This window comes from Triticum aestivum, chromosome 3B (genome assembly GCF_018294505.1).
Source record: "Triticum aestivum cultivar Chinese Spring chromosome 3B, IWGSC CS RefSeq v2.1, whole genome shotgun sequence".
Lineage (NCBI taxonomy): Eukaryota > Viridiplantae > Streptophyta > Magnoliopsida > Poales > Poaceae > Triticum > Triticum aestivum.
Window position 1 is genome coordinate 590,203,183 of NC_057801.1, and position 19,484 is coordinate 590,222,666.

A 19,484-nucleotide genomic window follows, 5' to 3' on the forward strand; every position below is an offset into this window, starting at 1 on the left:
GTTTGATTGCATGGATTCGTCGGAAGAAGGAGAGGTATCCTGATAATTGGAGTCAGACGAATTGAGAGGTTGATGAATTAAGCCCGCTAAAGGTAAAAAAGAACGTAAATCGGAGATAACCTCAGTCCGACGCTTCCTGGTTATGTCAGGTAAGCCGGAGGAGAGTTCTGCATCCTTGTTGTTCCGGGTCTGCCTCCGGTTCTCAAGCTGTTGTTGCTTCAAAAAAAACTGAGGATCTTGATAAGCAAGAGGATGTGAAAATCTTACTTTCCGGGTCACCCTTCGGATCTTTTGCTTTGGTAAAGGCTCTGAGTCGGAGGAGATTATAGTTACCTCTTCATCGGCATTTTGACTGTTCCCCGTATCCTCCTGAAGGGATAGAATGTTAGACAGGTAATGACAAGGGAATTAAGAAAATTTAAAGATTACCTCGTCATCATCCGAAGAACTATCATCCAATTTGAGTAAGTCGGGGGCGCTGGGTTTCTTCTTCTTTGAGGTTCCCATCTTGGCGGCTTTCCTTTCGGTTTTCTTGGTCGTCCTGACTTGATTGGCAGCCTCATGGTCATATTTGACCTTCCATAAGTTATCATCGGCCTATGGAAAAGGATAAGGAAATTATGAGTACAAAAAAGGTATAATATAGCAAAGAGTATTTACTAAGATTGATAACTTACTGCAGGGGGCGGGTTCTTGCGAAAGGGAAGTAAGCCGAAGGTGTTACTCGTCATAGTGCCCTCCTTCAGCAGCGACTGGGTTGTAGCATCCACCACATCATCTAGTAAGTCGTCAGGACTATGGCGTAACGGGTCATCCTTTTCGCCTGTGTAAGTACACATTAAGCCGGAACGGCGGCTTAATGGAAGTACTCGCCAAGTGACCCAGACTCGGACCAGACCAATGTTGTTTAAACCGTTTCCAAAGAGAGCTTTGATCTTCTTGATGGTGGGATTGAGAGGCAGACGCTCAACGACCATCAGTTTGTCTGTTAGCGGATGGTTGGACTCAAGGCGCAGGGCGCGAAAGCCGGGCAGAGGCTTCTCATCAACCGGAGAAGTGTCCTGACAGTAGAACCACGTTTGGTTCCAAGATTTTCGGCAGCTCAACATAAGGAAAAAGGCAGTCTCTCCGTCGCTGGATCGAGATGCCGCCAAGCTCAAGACTGGGCCCGTTGGCACGTTCATTTTGCCGGTTCAAGTAGAAAAGTTCCTTGAACAATAGCAGACTTGGCTCGTCTCCCAGGTACACCTCCTAGAAGACATGAAAATTGCAAATATTTGACACGGAATTGGGTCCGATGTCTTGAGGTCTAAGGTCAAAGAAATTCAAAACCTCCCTGAAGAATTTTGAGCCGGGAGGAGCAAATCCCCGGCTCTTATGATCCGTAAAAATTATTACCTCCCCTTCTTTGGGTTGAGGCCTCTCTTCAGACGGGTCAGGGGCACGATAAGACATGACCTCCTTTTTTGGCAGGTGGCCAGATTTCACGAACTCAGCCAGTTTACTCTTGGTAACTATGGATGGGACCCAATTGCAGGTCACAGGGGCTGTGGAAGCCTTAAGAGCCATGACAACAATTGGCCTATGACAAAATAAGAAGATCCGGTTCAATTTTAACCCAGAAGAAATCTCTTAATTATTCAAGGTGGCGGCTTAATAAGGGGCCTAATGATATAAGGATAACTACGCAACGGTATTTAAGCCGCCACACATAACAAAAGCAGTTCCAACTTCTTAAGGTCATGAGGAGCAAGTAAGGTTCACAGTTCTTTGTCATTTATCTAAGTCGGCTACATGGACAGTTGTGTGGAAGAGTATTTGACAGAAGTAGTTTTCCAGGTGATACAAAAAGGTTTCATAATCTGCTATTGATATTTGATATCAAATAATGACACTGACAAGAAAAATTTCTAGACCTAAAACTGATGCAGACGAAGTTCAAGAGCTTGAATGGGACCTCTGTGTAACAGAAAGGGATCTATCTACGTCCAAAGTTGGTGCGGAAAACCTACCATATCGGTTTCTACCATCTCTAAAGATCAAGAAAAGCAGGGGGAATGGAATCCATGAAAGGGAACTGCTAAAATAGCAAAGAACGCAAGAACTCGAAGGTCTTAATGTGGATCTAAGAGGCAGGAAAAAAGGGACTTACGGACGCAGGGTTGCAGAGGAAGATTGTCACGTTACTCTGGTCAAACCAGGTTGATGCAGCGGCCGGAGTTGGTGAAGACGAGATCTGCGATAGCGGCGGCGGCAGAGCTCGAGCGGCAGAGAAGCAACGAGAGGAAGAAGACGACTGGAAGGACGAGAATGGGAAGACCTAGGTCGCGCCTATTTATAAGGAAAGGAAAACTAAGACGGCACAAGAAACGAGGAGACGGCGTGAGAAACGAGGAGATAAGAATTGTTATCCAGCGGTCCTGACGCCTCGATTCTCGGGATGGTCAGTAAAGGCAGCGATCCGTTGGAGGATATGGCGGAGTAAAAATAAGTTTTATTGAAGATGACGTCACGGTGATTTAACCCGGATCTAGATGATGACGTCACGACGGGTTAAAATTTTCGCACAAGACAAAAGACTGAAGGACAGTTCCATAAGGTGTTTTAAGATTGACATGAACAGGTTCAAATCAATCTGGGGCCTAATGTTGGGGATATAACTATTTGCGTAAGCCGCCTAGGAGGGGTCGGGTTACGCAAAGAGGACTCACCAGAAAGAAGCCCAAGACCAAAGCATGAAGATGGCGGTTCATAGAGGGCTTAAGGCCCACACGCGACTTAAGGCCCGTTGTAGTAAACCGCCATAGTAATATGACTTGTATCATAAGGTAGACTTAACTAGTCACCGAGCCGGACACTGTTTATAAGCCGGCCGAGACTCTATAAGCCGCAGGGCGTCAACCCGTGTATATAAGGGGACGACCTACTGGCGACTTAGGGCAAGAAACAACTCATCGAGAGCCGAGCATAGCGTATCTCACTCCCTGGTCATCGAAACATCAATACCAACCCAACTAGACGTAGGCCTTACCTTCACCGTAAGGGGCCGAACTAGTATAAAACCTCTCGTGTCCCTTGTCCCGATTAACCCCTTCAAGCTTCCTATGCGATGGCTCCACAACTAAGTCCTTTCACGAGGACATCTGACATGACAATTCCACGACACCTTCCCCCATCTATATTCGGCGGTCCACTCTCCCGCAACCCGTTGTACCCTCTACTTGAACATGGTGCTTTATGCTTCATATTATTTTCCAATGATGTGTTGCCATCCTATGATGTCTGAGTGGATTTTCATTATCCTATCGGTGATTGATGAATTGCTATGATTGGTTTGAGTTGCATGTTTTATTGTTGGTGCTGTCCTATGGTGCCCTCCGTGTCGCGCAAGCATGAGGGATTCCCGCTGTAGGGTGTTGCACTGCGTTCATGATTCGCTTATAGTGGGTTGCGTGAGTGACTGAAACACAAACCCGACTAAGGGGATTGTTGCGTATGGGATAAAGGGGACTTGATGCTTTAATGCCATGGTTTGTTTTTACCTTAATTAATCTTTAGTAGTTGCGGATGCTTGCTAGAGTTCCAATCATAAGTGCATATGATCCAAGTAGAGAAAGTATGTTAGCTTATGCCTCTCCCTCAAATAGAATTGCAATAGTGATTACCGGTCTAGTAACGAAGTCAATTGCTAGGGAAAATTACATAACTCCTACCACCACTTTTCCACACTCGCTATATTTACTTTATTGCATCTTAATCTAGACAGGCCCTAGTTTATATTTACATGCCCTTTATTATCTTGCAAGCCTACCCTATCACACCTACAAAGTACTTCTAGTTTCATACTTGTTCTAGGTAAAGCGAACGTCAAGCGTGCGTAGAGTCATATCAGTGGCCGATAGGACTTGAGAGAGTATTTGTTCTACCTTTAGCTCCTCATTGGGTTCGACACTCTTACTTATCGAAAGAGGCTACAACTATCCCGAATACTTGTGGGTTATCAAGACCTTTTTCTAGCGCCGTTGCCGGGGAGCAATAGCGTGGGGTGAATATTCTCGTGTGTGCTTGTTTGCTTTATCACTAAGTAATTTTTTTTGTTGTTCTAAGTTGTTCTCTATCTTTAGTTATGGATATGGAACACGAAATACAAAAAAATTAGGTGTACTTGCTACTCATGGAGATGGGGTAGCTCCTAAAACCCTCGATTCTCATTATGTGAAAGATATTATGTACTACTTTGATAATCCTGAGAAAACCCCATTCAACTTTATAATGGGAGACACGTTGGATCAACATGAATACTTTAGGGATTATTGTTCGACACAAAAGGGAAACTATTATGGGACCAATTTATTATGTTGCGTTGGTATGCCCGGGATCTATGCTTGAGATATGATATTACTTGTTGCTATAGGATAAAGGCTCCACACCTTCCCTTTTCATGCAAATTTAATGATAATGAAACCTTAGCTTCTTATGCTAATGGTATATATGATTACTATGATGTTGAACAAATTGAAGAATTGGTTGCTTTTAAGGCTGCTTATGAAATAGAATCTTTGTTTGAAAAGTATGAAGCTTTTGATGATGATGTTTATAGGCCTGAAAATCTTGCTATACTTAGATATTGCTACGAAAATTATGAATACAATTACTATATTAATGCATTTATTGAGAAAATCTCCGCTGTCCAAGAAGAGACTAATATGTTGCAGGAAGCTATGGAAGAAGAAATTGATGAAACTATGAGCTCATTGGATGAAAAAGATGATGAGGAGAGCGAAGAACAAAAGAAGGAAGAGCGGATTGATCACCCGTGCCCACCTTCTAATGAGAGTAACTCTTCGACTCATACATTGTTTAATTCCCCTTCATGCTTACCGAAGGATGATTGCTATGATGATTGCTATGATCCCATTGATTCTCTTGAAATATCCCTTTTTGATGATGCTTGCTATGCTTGTGGCCAAGATGCCAATATGAATTATGCTTATGGAGATGAACTTGCTATAGTTCCTTATGTTAAACATGAAATTGTTGCTATTGCACCCTCGCATGATAATCCTATTATCTTTTTGAATTCTCCCTACTACACTTTATCGGAGAAGTTTGTGCTCATTAAGGATTATATTCATCTGTTGCGTTTTACTACTACACATGATGATTTTAATAGATATAATATGCATGTGCTTGCTGCTCCTACTTGCAATTATTATGAGAGAGGAACTATATCTCCACCTCTCTATGTTTCCAATATGATAAAATTGCAAGAAATTGTTAATACTATGCATTGGCCGTTACTTGGTGTGCATGAATTGTTCTCTTATGACATGCCGATGCATAGGAAGAGAGTTAGAATTCGTTGTTGCATGATATATGTTACTTTGTGCTCACTTCTAAATTACAAATCATTGTTAATTAAAATTGGCTTTGATATACCTTGGGATCCGGGTGGATCCACTACTTGAGCACTATATGCCTTGCTTAATGGCTTTAAAGAAAGCGCTGCCAGGGAGACAACCGGAAGATTTAGGGAGTCATTTATTTCTGTTGAGTGCTTTTATATAGTTTAAAAACAAAGAAATAAAGAGGGGAACCTAAAACTTTTCAAAAAGGACAGTGAAAGTGAGAGAAACAAGCATTGTTGAAGTGGGAGAGCTCCTTGAACTTTGTTCATGCTCATGGAAACTTTGTGAATCTTTATTACAGAAACTTTTCATCAAAAATAATTATCCCCTTGTATAATTCCATTGTATTATAAAAATAATGTGCCAAGGTTTGCCTTTAGGATGTTTACAATGCTTGTTGGTTTGTACGGTGTAGGACAGAAACTTTGGCTGTAGTGCGCGATTTTACATTTTTAACTGGAAAGTCAAACGGTTCTGATTACTTTTGCACTATCTTACTACACAACTTTTTTATTTTTTCTAATTTGGGTAGAATTTTTGGGGTAGCATAAGTATGGTGAATGTTCAGATTGCTACAGACTATTCTGTTTTTGATGCATAGTTTGCTTGTTTTGATGAATCTATCAATTTATATCGGTGGATTAAGCCATGGTGAGGGAGTCCTGGATTAGGGGGTGTCGGTGTCAAAACTGGCGGATCTCGGGTCGGGGGTCCCGAACTGTGCATCTAGGAGGATGGTAACAGGAGACAAGGGACACAATGTTTTTACCCAGGTTCGGGCCCTCTCGATGGAGGTAAAACCCTACTCCTGGTTGATTAATATTGATGATATGGGTAGTACAAGAGTTGATCTACCATGAGATCAAAGAGGCTAAACCCTAGAAGCTAGCCTATGGTATGATTGTTGTTCGTCCTACGACTAAAACTCTCTGGTTTATATAGACACCGGAGAGGGCTAGGGTTACATAGAGTCGGCTACAATGGGAGGAGATCTCCATATCATATTGCCAAGCTTGCCTTCCACGCCAAGGAAAGTCCTATACGGACACGGGACGAAGTCTTCAATCTTGTATCTTCATAGTCTGGGAGTTCGGCCAAAGGTCATAGTCCGGCCATCCGGACACCCCCTAATCCAGGACTCCCTCAGTAGCCCCTGAACCAGGCTTCAATGACGACGAGTCTGGCGCGCAAATTGTCTTCGGCATTGCAAGGCGGGTTCCTCCTCCGAATACTTCATAGAAGATGTTGAACACAAGGATAGTGTCTGGCTCTGCAAAATAAGTTCCACATACCACCGTAGAGAGAATAATATCTGCACAAATCTAATCTGCTGACGTATTCCGTAGCGTGACATCACGCCACAGCCAAGCCTTTATTTGAATCATTTTACTATTCCACCTCAGCGTGTTTAGTGAGGCGGTTTCCTTGGCACGTCTTGTCAATGCAGAGATCGTGTCCCCTTATTCCGGGATTCTCATCAATACGGGCATGGGTAGCCCAACTGTGCCTTTGGTATGACTCCCTAATTGAAAGCGAGTCCTAAACAGTTACGGGGAGGGCTCTTGGTATTCAACCCCTTTATAAAGAGACCAAGGCTCGACTCCTTTCTTTTCAATCCAATCGAATCCGCCCCTTGCCTCGAGTTCCAACACCCAAGGCTCTAGTTTTAGGCGCTTTGGACCTTCGATGATGTCCGGCTCCGACCTTCAAGGCCGGTGGATGCCTTCCTCCATTACGGAAGAAGACGTGCGAAAGCTGAGAGATGCCAGGTATCTAACCGGCGAAATCTCGCATAGGCTGCCTGCTCAAGGGCAGGCCATTCCCACTCCCCAGCCCGGTGAGAGCGTGGTGTTCACATCTCACTTCCTTCAGGGGCTAGGCTTCCTGATTGATCCCTTCGTGAGGGGGCTGATGTTTTATTATGGGCGGGAATTCCATGACTTAGCCCAAGAGTCTATCCTCCAAATCTCATCGTTCGTTGTCGTGTGTGAGGCCTTCCTCCATATTACTCCTCACTTCGGATTGTGGCTTAGAACCTTCAAGGTGGAACCGAAGATGATCGAGGGGCAGCACGCTGAGTGCGGAGGAGCTATCATAAGCAAGATGGTCGATGATCCATGGCCCGAGGGCTCTTTCCAAGAGGAGTTCGGCTTATGGCAACGAGACTGGTTTTACATCACAGCCCCCAGGGGGCACCACATGGGTGGCGCCACCTGCTTTTCGCTCGGGTCCCCCACCACGGCTAGCGTCATGGGTCAATGAAGGGCTTATCTGGGGGCCGTCTCAAGACGTGCCCTTGCTGCAGGAACGCATTCGAGATCTCCTAGAAAGAGATATTAACTTGACCGTAGTGGCACAAGTTATGCTGATTCGCCGCATGCTGCCCTGCAAACGTCGTCCTCTTCGCCTGTGGGAATTTAATCCAGAGGGATCGCGAGTCCTTCAACACTTTATGGGCACGACACCCGTGGAGATGTACAAATTGTTCTTCGGAACACAAGCAAGGTGTCCGGACTTGTCCGAGGACGCAGGTCTGAGCTGCAATCGCCCGGATGCTCAAGTAAGTAGCCCCGTATACGCCATCCGTATTTTCATCATAAAATTGCCCTTTAACAGAGCTATCCTTTGAACATGAGTGGATAGCGAAGGCAAAGCTTATCAGGTGTCCAGCCCCCCTGCCTAAGACCGTGTCGGATCTCGTGTTAACCAGGATGCTGGAGATTGTGCTTTCGGCAGAGTGCGAAGAGGGGAACCAAAGAGCTACCGCCTCCGCGAAGGAGGCTGTCAGGAAGGGAGGAATCGAGAATTCCCCCAACCTGGGAAAGAAAAGGACTGCCTCTGAAGACCCGGGGGGATGGCCTCCAAACGGGGGAAGAAATCTTCACCAGAGGATCCGGCGCCAGAGAATGCCCCGGCCGCATTGCGCCCTCAAGGGGATCAGCTTTGCTCCGAGCCGTAAGTAAAGAGAGGGGTTCCAAAATGAGTGACATCCCTGTTTTATTTCTGAGGAATATAACCGAAATATTACCTTGCAGTTCGGATCTCAACCCTTCTCAGCAGAGCTCATCTTCAGGGGATCTTCGTCCGAAGATGATGGAGAGCGAAATGCCTCCCCTAGTTGCACCGTCTTACGAGGCAGGCTACCCCGAGGTGTCATCCCGAAGGGTTTTTCCAAGTCCGGACCCTGAAAAAGGTCGTCAGGCTAGTCCGGCACCCTCTGGTGCATGGTCGGTGGGGCTGAGGGGTCTGCTCGGGCGAGCGTCCATCTCAGAAGAACACCGTATGTTGATGAACACGGTGATAGGAAGGATTTCATCCGCGGAAAGCGGATTATACGAGGCCGCCAGGAGTTTACTGATAGGATTTGAGGTACGTGAAAAGGTGTACCTTTTGGTAGAGCCGCATATATAAAATGTGCCCTGTATAAATATTAGCCCCTCAGACTCTGTGTGTTGTCAAAGGTGACGGCGCATAGAGGATCATAACCCCAGGTATAATATGTCACCTGTTTTATGAAGGTGGCGAGGCGTTCGGTGGCTAGCCGGACTAATGAATCTGCCGAGCTAAAGCGGCAACTGGACGTGGCAGATGCCGACATCACGCTTGTAAATAAGCGGCTAGACGAGGCACAAGGTATGCTCCAAAGACATCTGATAAGAGGAGTTCGATGCTCGTGTCTTATAAGATATGTACTTAATGTAGATGGTGCTGCTGCCATGGAGAACCTTCGAGCGGAACTTGCCCGAGCCAAGGAGCAAGCAAGAAAAAGTGATGCGGCTGCCGTTAAGGCGGCTGGAGAGCTAAAAGCCGAACAGGCTGCTCACTGCCAGAGCAAGAAAGTAATAGCCGAGATGGCTATAAAATTGAAGGATGCTGCCGACCGCTGTAGATTTCTTGAACAAGAAGATAGGGTGGCTCAGAAGGACCTTGAGAAGATCACTGCCGAGGACAAGGATACTCGCTCTGCAATGAGATCTATGAAGGAGGAGCTACGTCAGGACGGAGATATCACGGCTGGAAGGCCCTATATGCTGCGGATGAAGTTCGGGGATCCTAAGTATGATCCATTAGACCTGCAGTGGAGTGCGGAAAATACTTATCTGGATTTGGCAGCGAGTGCGGCAGACGCAACCGAACACTTCTGAGGTCGAGGTGACCATGAATTGGAAGGACTTTTTTGGTCGCAGTTCCACAATCCAGAGCACCCACTTTCGGTATCCGACCATTTGGCCGCCTGGGCGGAGCTAAACAGGTTATCCGGACTCGCTGTGAGGTATGTTGCGAGTCGTTTGTGGCCGGAAGAGCCAGAGCCGAAGAGTTATTTTAGCTTGGTGCAGCAGTTCCTTGGATCGGTGCCGCATGTTGATGCGATGAAGAGGTCGGCGTGCATAGAGGGTGCACAAATGGCTCTTGCCCGTGTCAAAAAATACTGGGCCGATATGAAGGCCAGTGTTGTTGCATCCCGGGATTCGGACGAAAGTCGAGTACCTGCGAAGCACTACTTTGAGGAAGTTCTTCCGGGCGCTCGTTTAATAGAGGCGCAGTGCTCGAAGGATGTTGTGTTCGAATAGTGTGTGCTATTGTAAAAAGAATATTTTGATAGAATATAAAAGCTTTTTATACTTGTGCTTGCGGCCGTTAATGTATATGTGTATATAACCTGAAAGATGGTAGTCGTTGGCTTCAGCCCCCACACATATAATGCAGGGGTGTTCGCAAAAAGGCGCCTTTTCACACTTAATCCAACGTCTTGGTCCTACAAAGGAGGTGATAGCGCAGCGAACTAGGCAACCGGACTATAATGCTTTATCACTTTCACTTAGCCATAGGAGTTTGACAGTGGGGCTACTTAATAGCCCCTAGAGGCACCGCGCTCGCCCGAATTCGGGGCGCGTGTGTGCCTGGCCGGGAAGCGGCCCTTCGTTAATACAGAGGAATCCTAAAGATTCCAAGAGTCATCGATTGGTTGACCAGTCTCTCGCTATATCATGACAGTCAGTTTTCGGCTTTCTCTACTGAGGTGCTCGCCTAGCCGAACCGGGGCACAATCGCAGTAGTTCTCCTGGTGCCGCGTTAGCCGATATAGCAGAACGTAAGGCAGCAAAACACAGGAGCCGGGCAAACCCAACATTTGACCAAAGACATGATTCGGAGCTGATGCATATAAGGCCAAACTCGCGACGCCGAACACTCCCTAAGGTATTCGGTCTTTATGAAGACGGGCCGAACCAAAGCCCTTGGTAAAAAAGCCCCTGGTGTCCAGGTACGCGCAAAATTCTAGCGTGGCCACATGCCAAGACGCTAGGCTCCTCCTTGGTTATTACGAAAACCAGGGGATGTTGTCAACAAGAGACAGTAAAAAAGGTTTACGCAGGGTCCTAATCTGAAAAGAATCCTTAAAACGGGTCCCTACTGCACGTCTGCGCCTGTGTCTCCGTTGTGCCATATCCTGGACGGGCGTAGCACGGTGTTCATCTGTGAAAGAGAGGAACTTAGTAAAAAATAATCGTGTGAGGAATCTATATTAAAATAAACAAAATATAGTACAGAGACATGAGCAAAATTGAGCCGTATTGTCTCCTGGCGTAAACACGTGGAGCCCCTTGTACAGGGTTATGCGGCTATTGATCCTTTGTATGTTTATGCCGGACTCCTCGAGCCGTGTCCGGGATAATAGGGTTGGATTAGTGTGTGGCTGTCCAGGCGGCCGCACCATTGCCCATACTTTGGGGATCAATTGATATTTCCCTTTAATGAGATGATGCCTCGTGGACCGGGCATCTTGAGTGTAAGGGATGCATAATGCAGTATTGCGTTAAAGCGGGCGAAAGCTTCACGTCCCAGTAGCGCTTGATAGCGACTTATGAATGGGGCAATGTGGAAGGTTAGCTTTTCGCTTCGGAAGTTGTCGGGTGAGCCGAACGTGACTTCTAACGAAAGGGAACCCATACTCTGGGTATCTGGGCCCGGCGTGACTCCTTGAAAGGAAGTGTTGCCATGGCGAATTGTTGCTGGGTTTACCCTGAGTTTGCGGATTGTGTCCTGATATAACAGGTTTAGGTCACTGCAGCCGTCCATAAGGACTTGTGTAAATTGGAGTCCGTAAATAATCGGATCCAAGACCAAGGCAGTCTAGCCTGCATTCTGGGCCCCTCTGGACTAATCCTGATGATCGAAGGTGATTGGTTGTAACAACCAGTGGCGGTGCTCCTCTGGGGCGGGCCGTACGGCGCGTATCTTCGTAAGCGCCGTTCTGTTTTTCCCTTTTGTCATCTGAAGTGAATTTACTATTTTGACTTCTTGTGGGAACTTCTTTTGTTCTCCGGTGTTCTGCTTGTGGGGTGCGTCGTCATCCTCGCTTTATGTGTCGAGCCCCTTGTGTTCGGCGTTGAGTTTGCCGGACTGCTTGAAGACCCAACAATCTCTGTGGGTGTGGTTTGCAGGTCTCCCGGGAGTACTCTGGATTTGACATATTTTGCCCAGGATTTTGTTGAGGTTAGATAGCTCGTCCCTGTCATCTTTGGGGGGCGGCTTTTTCTGATTTTGCCGAGAGCTTTTAAATCCGGCATTGGCTGTCGTGCTCATCAGGCTGTTATCCTTGATCCGGCGCTGTTCTTTGTTACGGCGAGGTTTCCCGTTTCCATCTCTGAGTTCGGATGTACTCGGGTCGCTGGTGCTGCTTCTTGCCAACCAGCTATCCTTTCCTGCGCAAAAGCAGGTCATGAGGCTTGTTAGTGCGGCCATTTTTCTTGGCTTTTCTTGGCCGAGGTGTCTGGCGATCCATTCATCTCGGACACTATGTTTAAAAGCTGCTAGGGCCGTGGCATCCGGACAGTCAACTATCTGATTCTTTTTAGTAAGAAATATGTTCCAGAGTTTCTAGGCTGACTCTCTGGGTTGCTGAGTTATATGACTCAGATCATCTGCATCCGTAGGTCGGACATAGGTCCCTCGAAAATTTGCCCAGAAAGCATCCTCGAGCGCTTCCCAACTTCCCATGGTGTTTTCGGGAAGGCTTTTAAGCCAATGCCGGGCTGGCCCTTTGAGCTTAAGTGGTAAGTATTCTATGGCGTGAAGGTCATCTCCTCTGGCCATATGTATGTGGAGGATATAATCCTCGATCCAGACTCCCGGGTCTGTTGTTCTGTCGTATGATTCTATGTTTACGGGCTTGAATCCCGCTGGAAATTCATGATCCAGTACCTCATCGGTAAAACATAGGGGATGTGCGGCACCCCTGTATGTATGTGTGGCACGATGTTCGGATATTTTTTTGCATTGCATTGATCACTGGAGCTTGCTTTCTTGGCCCATAGATGGATCTGGTTGGACCGGTTTTTTGATGCGAATCCTTGGGAGGATTGCCTGCCGCATTGAGTGCGGCGCCCTTTGTTGCTTGAGATCGATCATGGGGTCGTCTATCCGACCTGGTGGCTTCCTTGTTTTTTTACTGTGGGGGCTCTAAGGCCTCTTCATCAAATTCCGGTATTAATTTCTTAGCTCTTTGTGTGATGACTATTGCCATACTTGTGTGCGGTATTGAGTACTTTGCCCCATCTGATTCTAAGTGCATCTTCCGCTGTTTTGAGCTTCCGCTTCTGCTTTTTAGGCTATGTGCAGTGGCAACAAGCCTTTGGTGGAGGTTCTGGTGTTCGAGCGACTTGTCCGGCATGAGGTCGTCCGGACTATTATATTTCCCGGGGATGGATTGTTCGGTTTGTCCGCCCTATTTGGACGGTTGCTCGATGGCATGTTCGTCTTCCGTTGATTCGCCCCGCTCTATGGCTGGGTCTCTATCAAGGTGAGGCTTGGCGCGGCGCTTACGCCGCTGCTTAGATTGTTTTTCGAGGGAGCGATCCCTGGTTGCGCCCTTTTGATCCTCGTTGTTGCTTCTTTTAGGTGTGTCCACCATGTATACATCGTGTGATGGGGTGGCTTTCCAGTGCCCTATAGGTGTTGGTTCTTGGTCGTCTCCTTCATCGGCGTCCATGCCATCGATATCTTCAGAGTCGAAGTCGAGCATGTCGGTTAGATCATCGACACTGGCTACAAAGTGGGTGGTGGGTGGGTTTCAAATTTCTTCATCATCCGCATCCCAACCGTGCTGACCATAGTCCGACTAGGGCTCTCCTGACAAAGAGAGAGACTTTAGTGAATTCAGGATATCACCAAAGGGCGAGTGCTGAAAGATGTCTGCGGCGGTGAACTCCATGATCGGAGCCCAATCGGGTTCGATCGAAAGGGGTGCAGAAGATTCGGAGTCTGGAATGGAGTCCGGCACCTTGGAGTCACGGGCCTTGCAAAGGGCTAGGCTGGTATTCGGCTCTATCGCCGTAGAGATTGCGGCTCCTGGGGCGGCGTCCAACCGTCTGTCCCCGGCTGGCGTAGTCAACTCCGAGCTAATGGTCGGAGTGGGCACCTCAGCGGCGCTCTGGGCGCTGTCCGGTGGCAGAGCTAGATCATGCCCATCATGAAAGTGCGGCGTGCTCGGCCGTGGCTCGAATCCGTCGAAGATCAAGTCCCCGCGGACGTCGGCCGTGTAGTTTAAGCTTCCAAACCTGACCTGATGGCCAGGGGCGTAGCTTTCGATCTGCTTCAGATGGCCAAGTGAATTGGCCCGCAGTGCGAAGCTGCCGAATACAAAGATCTGTTCGGGGAGGAAAGTCTCACCCTGGACTGCGTCGTGGTTGATGATCGAAGAAGCCATCGGGCCTAAAGGTGATGACACAGAGGAACTCTCAATGAAAGCACCAATGTCGGTGTCAAAATCGGCGGATCTCGGGTAGGGGGTCCCGAACTATGCGTCTAGGCGGATGGTAACAGGAGACAAGGGACACGATGTTTTTACCCAGGTTCGGGCCCTCTCGATGGAGGTAAAACCCTACTCCTGCTTGATTAATATTGATGATATGGGTAGTACAAGAGTTGATCTACCACGAGATCAGAGAGGCTAAACCCTATAAGCTAGCCTATGGTATGATTGTTGTTCGTCCTACGACTAAAACCCTCCGGTTTATATAGACACCGGAGAGGGCTAGGGTTACATAGAGTCGGCTACAATGGGAGGAGATCTCCATATCATATCGCCAAGCTTGCCTTCCACGCCAAGGAAAGTCCTATCCGGACATGGGACGAAGTCTTCAATCTTGTATCTTCATAGTCCGGGAGTCCAGCCAAAGGTCATAGTCCGGCCATCCGGACACCCCCTAATCCAGGACTCCCTCAGGGGGCTACGATCTCTACGGTGATTGAGCCGAACACCATCCCTGTCCTTTGCAAAGCCCGTGACTCCGTGGTGCTGGACACCTCTCCGGACTCCAAACCTCCCGCACCCCTGCAAATCAAATCCGATTGGGTGCCGGTTATGGAGTTCATTGCCGCGGACATCTTTCAGCACTCTCCCTTTGGCGACATCCTGAATTTACTAAAGTCTCTATCTTTATCAGGAGAGCCCTGGCCGGACTGTGGCCAGGAAGGTTGGGATACGGACGACGAAGAAATTCAACGCCCACCCACCACCCACTTCGTAGCCACTGTCGATGATTTAACCGACATGCTCGACTTCGACTCCGAAGACATCGACGGTATGGACGACGATGCAGGAGACATCCAAGAACCAGCGCCTACAGGGCACTGGAAGGCCACCTCGTCATACGACATATACATGGTGGACACCCCAAAGATGGGAATGGCAATGGAATAGCGGAGGATGACCACTCCAAGAAACAGCCCAAGCGTCGGCGTCAGCGGCGCCGCTCTAAATCGCGCCACAGCAAAAACAGCGATTCCGGCACGGGAGATAATAACACCCCGGACAGTGCCGAAGACAACCCCCTCCAGCAGGATTCAGCACAGGAGGAGGGACAAGCCATCCCTCATGATAGAGTGGCAGACAGAGAGGTAGAGGACGATAATTATATGCCTCCCTCTGAAGATGAAGCAAGCCTCGACGACGACGAATTTGTCATGCCCGAGGATCTCGTCAAACAAGAGCGTTTCAAACGCAGGCTTATGGCCACGGCAAGCAGCCTCAAGAAAAAGCAGCAGCAGCTTAGAGCTGACCAAGACTTGCTAGCGGATAGATGGACCAAAGTCCTTGCAGCCGAAGAGTATAAACTCAATCGCCCCTCCAAGAGCTACCCAAAACGCAGGCTGCTACCCCAATTAGAGGAGGAAGCACCCAAACCTACATCACCAGCGCATGACGCGGATGACCAGCCACCTCGTGGCCACGACAGAGAGGCCTCTAGGCCCTCCACTAAAGCCGCACCCCGGCGTCGCTCGAAAAGTACAAAGCCGCGGGGAAATGCGCCGGACTTGCGAGACATATTGGAGGACAAGGCAAGGCAAATAAGATCAATCTATGGATCGCGTGGGCGCCCCACGACACGTGATGACAACCGTCACAATGGATACAGCAATTCTGGCCGGGCCGAACATAGTAGACAAAGCTCATTTGAGCAGCGTCGTGATATAGCCCAATATAGAGGCGCCGCACACCCACTATGCTTCGCAGACGAAGTAATGGATCATAAAATCCTCGAGGGTTTCAAACCCGTAAACATTGAATCATACGATGGCACAACAGATCCTGCGGTTTGGATTGAGGACTTCCTCCTTCACATCCACATGGCCCGCGGTGATGATCTACACGCCATCAAATACCTCCCACTCAAGCTTAAAGGACCAGCTCGGCATTGGCTCAACAGCTTGCCAGCAGAGTCAATTGGTTGTTGGGAAGACCTGGAAGCCGCATTCCTTGATAACTTCCAGGGCACATATGTGCGACCACTAGACGCTGATGACCTAAGCCACATAATTCAGCAGCCAGATGAATCGGCCAGACAATTCTGGACACGGTTCTTAACCAAGAAAAATCAAATCGTTGACTGTTCGGATGCAGAGGCCCTTGCAGCCTTCAAACATACCATCCGCGACGAGTGGCTTGCCCGGCACCTAGGACAGGAAAAGCCGAAATCCATGGCAGCCCTCACATCACTCATGACCCGCTTCTGCGCGGGAGAGGACAGCTGGCTAGCTCGCAGTAACAACCTGACCAAAAACCCTGGTAGTTCGGATACCGAGGACAACAATGGCAGGTCGCGTCGCAACAAGCACAAACGCCGCATTAACAGCGATAATACTGAAGATACGGCAGTCAATGCCGGATTCAGAGGCTCTAAACCTGGTCAGCGGAAAAAGCCGTTCAAAAGAAATACTCACGGCTCGTCCAATTTGGACCGCATACTCGATTGCTTGTGCCAGATACATGGCACCCCCCCGAAAAACCAACCAACCACACCTACAGGGATTGTTGGGTATTCAAGCAGGCAGGCAAGTTAAGTGTCGAACACAACGACAAGGGGCTGCATAGCGATGATGAGGAGGATCCCCGGCCGCCGAACAATAGAGGACAGAAGGGCTTTCCCCCACAAGTGCGGACAGTGAACATGATATATGCAACCCACATACCCAAAAGGGAGCGGAAGCATGCACTCAGGGATGTATACGCGATGGAGCCAGTCGCCCCAAAGTTCAACCCGTGGTCCTCCTGCCCGATCACTTTTGATCAAAGGGACCACCCCACTAGCATCCGCCACGGCGGATTCGCCGCATTGGTTCTTGACCCAATCATTGACGGATTTGACCTCACGAGAGTCCGGATGGGCGGCGGCAGCAGCCTGAACCTGCTTTACCAGGATACAGTGCACAAAATGGGCATTGACCCCTCAGGGATTAAACCCACAAAAACGACCTTTAAAGGCGTCATACCAGGTGTAGAGGCGAAGTGTACAGGCTCAATTACACTTGAAGTGGTCTTCGGATCCCTGGATAACTTCCGAAGCGAGGAATTAATCTTCGACATAGTCCCGTTCTGCAGCGGCTATCATGCACTGCTCAGACGAACTGCATTTGCAAAGTTCAATGTGGTGCTGCACTATGCATACCTCAAGCTCAAGATGCCAGGCCCTTGAGGAGTAATCATGGTGAATGGAAACAATGAACGCTCTCTCCGGACGGAGGAGCACACGGCGGCCCTCGCGGCGGAAGTACAAAGCAGCCTATTAAGGCAATTCTCGAGTCCGACTACTAAATGTCCGGACACTGTCAAGCGCGCCCAAAGTAACCTACAACAAGACCGCTTGGCAGGTTCCGAGCACGCGTAGCAATGCGGCCCCAACCCCAGCCCTCGCGAAATCGCGAGACCAGTACCACGCGTACATAACTACGCTCTGGAGATACCATGGGCATAGGGGAAGGGGCACGACCACGGCATGCCCAGAATGCGGCTGAACCGCACAAGGGGCTCCCAATTGTGCGATTCCTTCTTGTTTTTCTTATTCGCAGGATCCGTTTTCCAGAAGCCCTGTCCGGGAGTAGAAACGCCGAACTCACGATGCAACAGCCAGGGAAGTATAAAAACTACGTCGAGTGTCCAGGTGGTCTCTATTATGAGCAGTATACCTGTTTTACATAACATCCCGTAGCTTACCCCTGGAGGGGGACATGTTAAATAGTCCCATCCCTTGCTTATCACACTATTTGTATAATTCTTCTTTCATTGTAGTATCTTTTGAAAAAACAATACATAGCTTCTCCTTATTATCGCATTCCTTCTTTCTTCGACAAATGTTCATCTATGACATGTTGCACCCGTACAACTTGGTACGGTCAAATACACCAGGGGCTTAAGTACCCCAAAACATGGTGTGATAAGACCGAACACTCTTATGAGTGCGGCACCCCGAACTTATAGCATTATATGCATCGGCTCCGAATCATGTCTTGGGTCAATAGTTGGGTTTGCCCGGCTCCCATGTTTTGGTACCTTACATTCCGCAATGTTGGCTAAGGTAGCGCTAGGAGAACTACTGCGATTGTGCCCCAGTTGAGCTGGGTTAACACCTCAGTAGAGAAAGCTAAAATTGACCGTCATGATAGTGCGAGAGACCGGTCGCTATTCGCGAGGTTTTTCGAGTCCCTAAAGACTTATGCCGCTTAGAGCGAGGAGCCGGATTTATCTGGCCTAGGCGTGGATAGCGCCCCAAACTCGGTCTTCTGAATACTAGGGGCTTCGCCAAAATTTAAAATTATATAATTCTATGGCTAAGTGAGAGTGATAAAGCATTATAAGTCCGATGGCCTTGTTCGTTGTGCTGAGCGCCTCCCTAGATGGACCCAAGAATGGGAACAAGAGCGCTCAGGTTTATCCCGAACACCCCAGCACTCATGGCATGGGGGTAGAAGCCGACGACTTGCATCTCTCAGATTCGATAAACGGCCGCACAGAAGGTGATATTTCAAATTAACAAGCGTTGCTTAGCGCATATGAACAAAGTATTCAGCGTACATGATAACAAATGCGAGTCTACTCAAAAATTACATCTTTGGAGCATTCATCCGCTATAATGCGGGCACCCTTCAGGACTCCCTTATAGTACATCTCGGGCTTGCGATACTCCTTGCCCGGCGGTGGCGCGTCCGTCACAAGCTTCTCAGCGTCCATCTTGCCCCAGTGCACTTTGGCACGGGCAAGGGCCCGACGGGCACCTTCAATGCAGGCGGAGTGCTTGATGACTTCAATCCATGGACAGGCGTCCACCAGCCGCCGCACTAGACCAAAGTAGCTCCCAGGCACGGCTTCCTTAGGCCACAACCGAACTATGAGGCCCTTCATGGCATGTTCAGCCACCTTGTGGAGCTCGACCAGCTGCTTCAGCTGGTCGCTCAAGGGCACCGGATGTCCGGCCTCAGCATATTGAGACCAGAAAACTTTTTCCATCGAGCTCCCCTCCTCGGCTCGGTAGAACGCAGTACCATCAGACACACTACGGGGCAGATCGGCGAACGCTCCTGGAGAGCTCCCGATTCGGGTAAGTAACAGATAATTCACTTTTATATGCTTGCTTTGCATAAAGAATGCCTTACCTTCCGCTATCTTCTTTATCGCCTCAATCTCCTGGAGGGCCTTCTGGGCTTCGGCTTTAGCGGCTTTGGCACTCTCAAGAGTCAAGGCAAGCTCGGAATCTCGTGTCTTTGAGTCACACTCCAAAGTCTTGTGTGTTTTCACGAGAG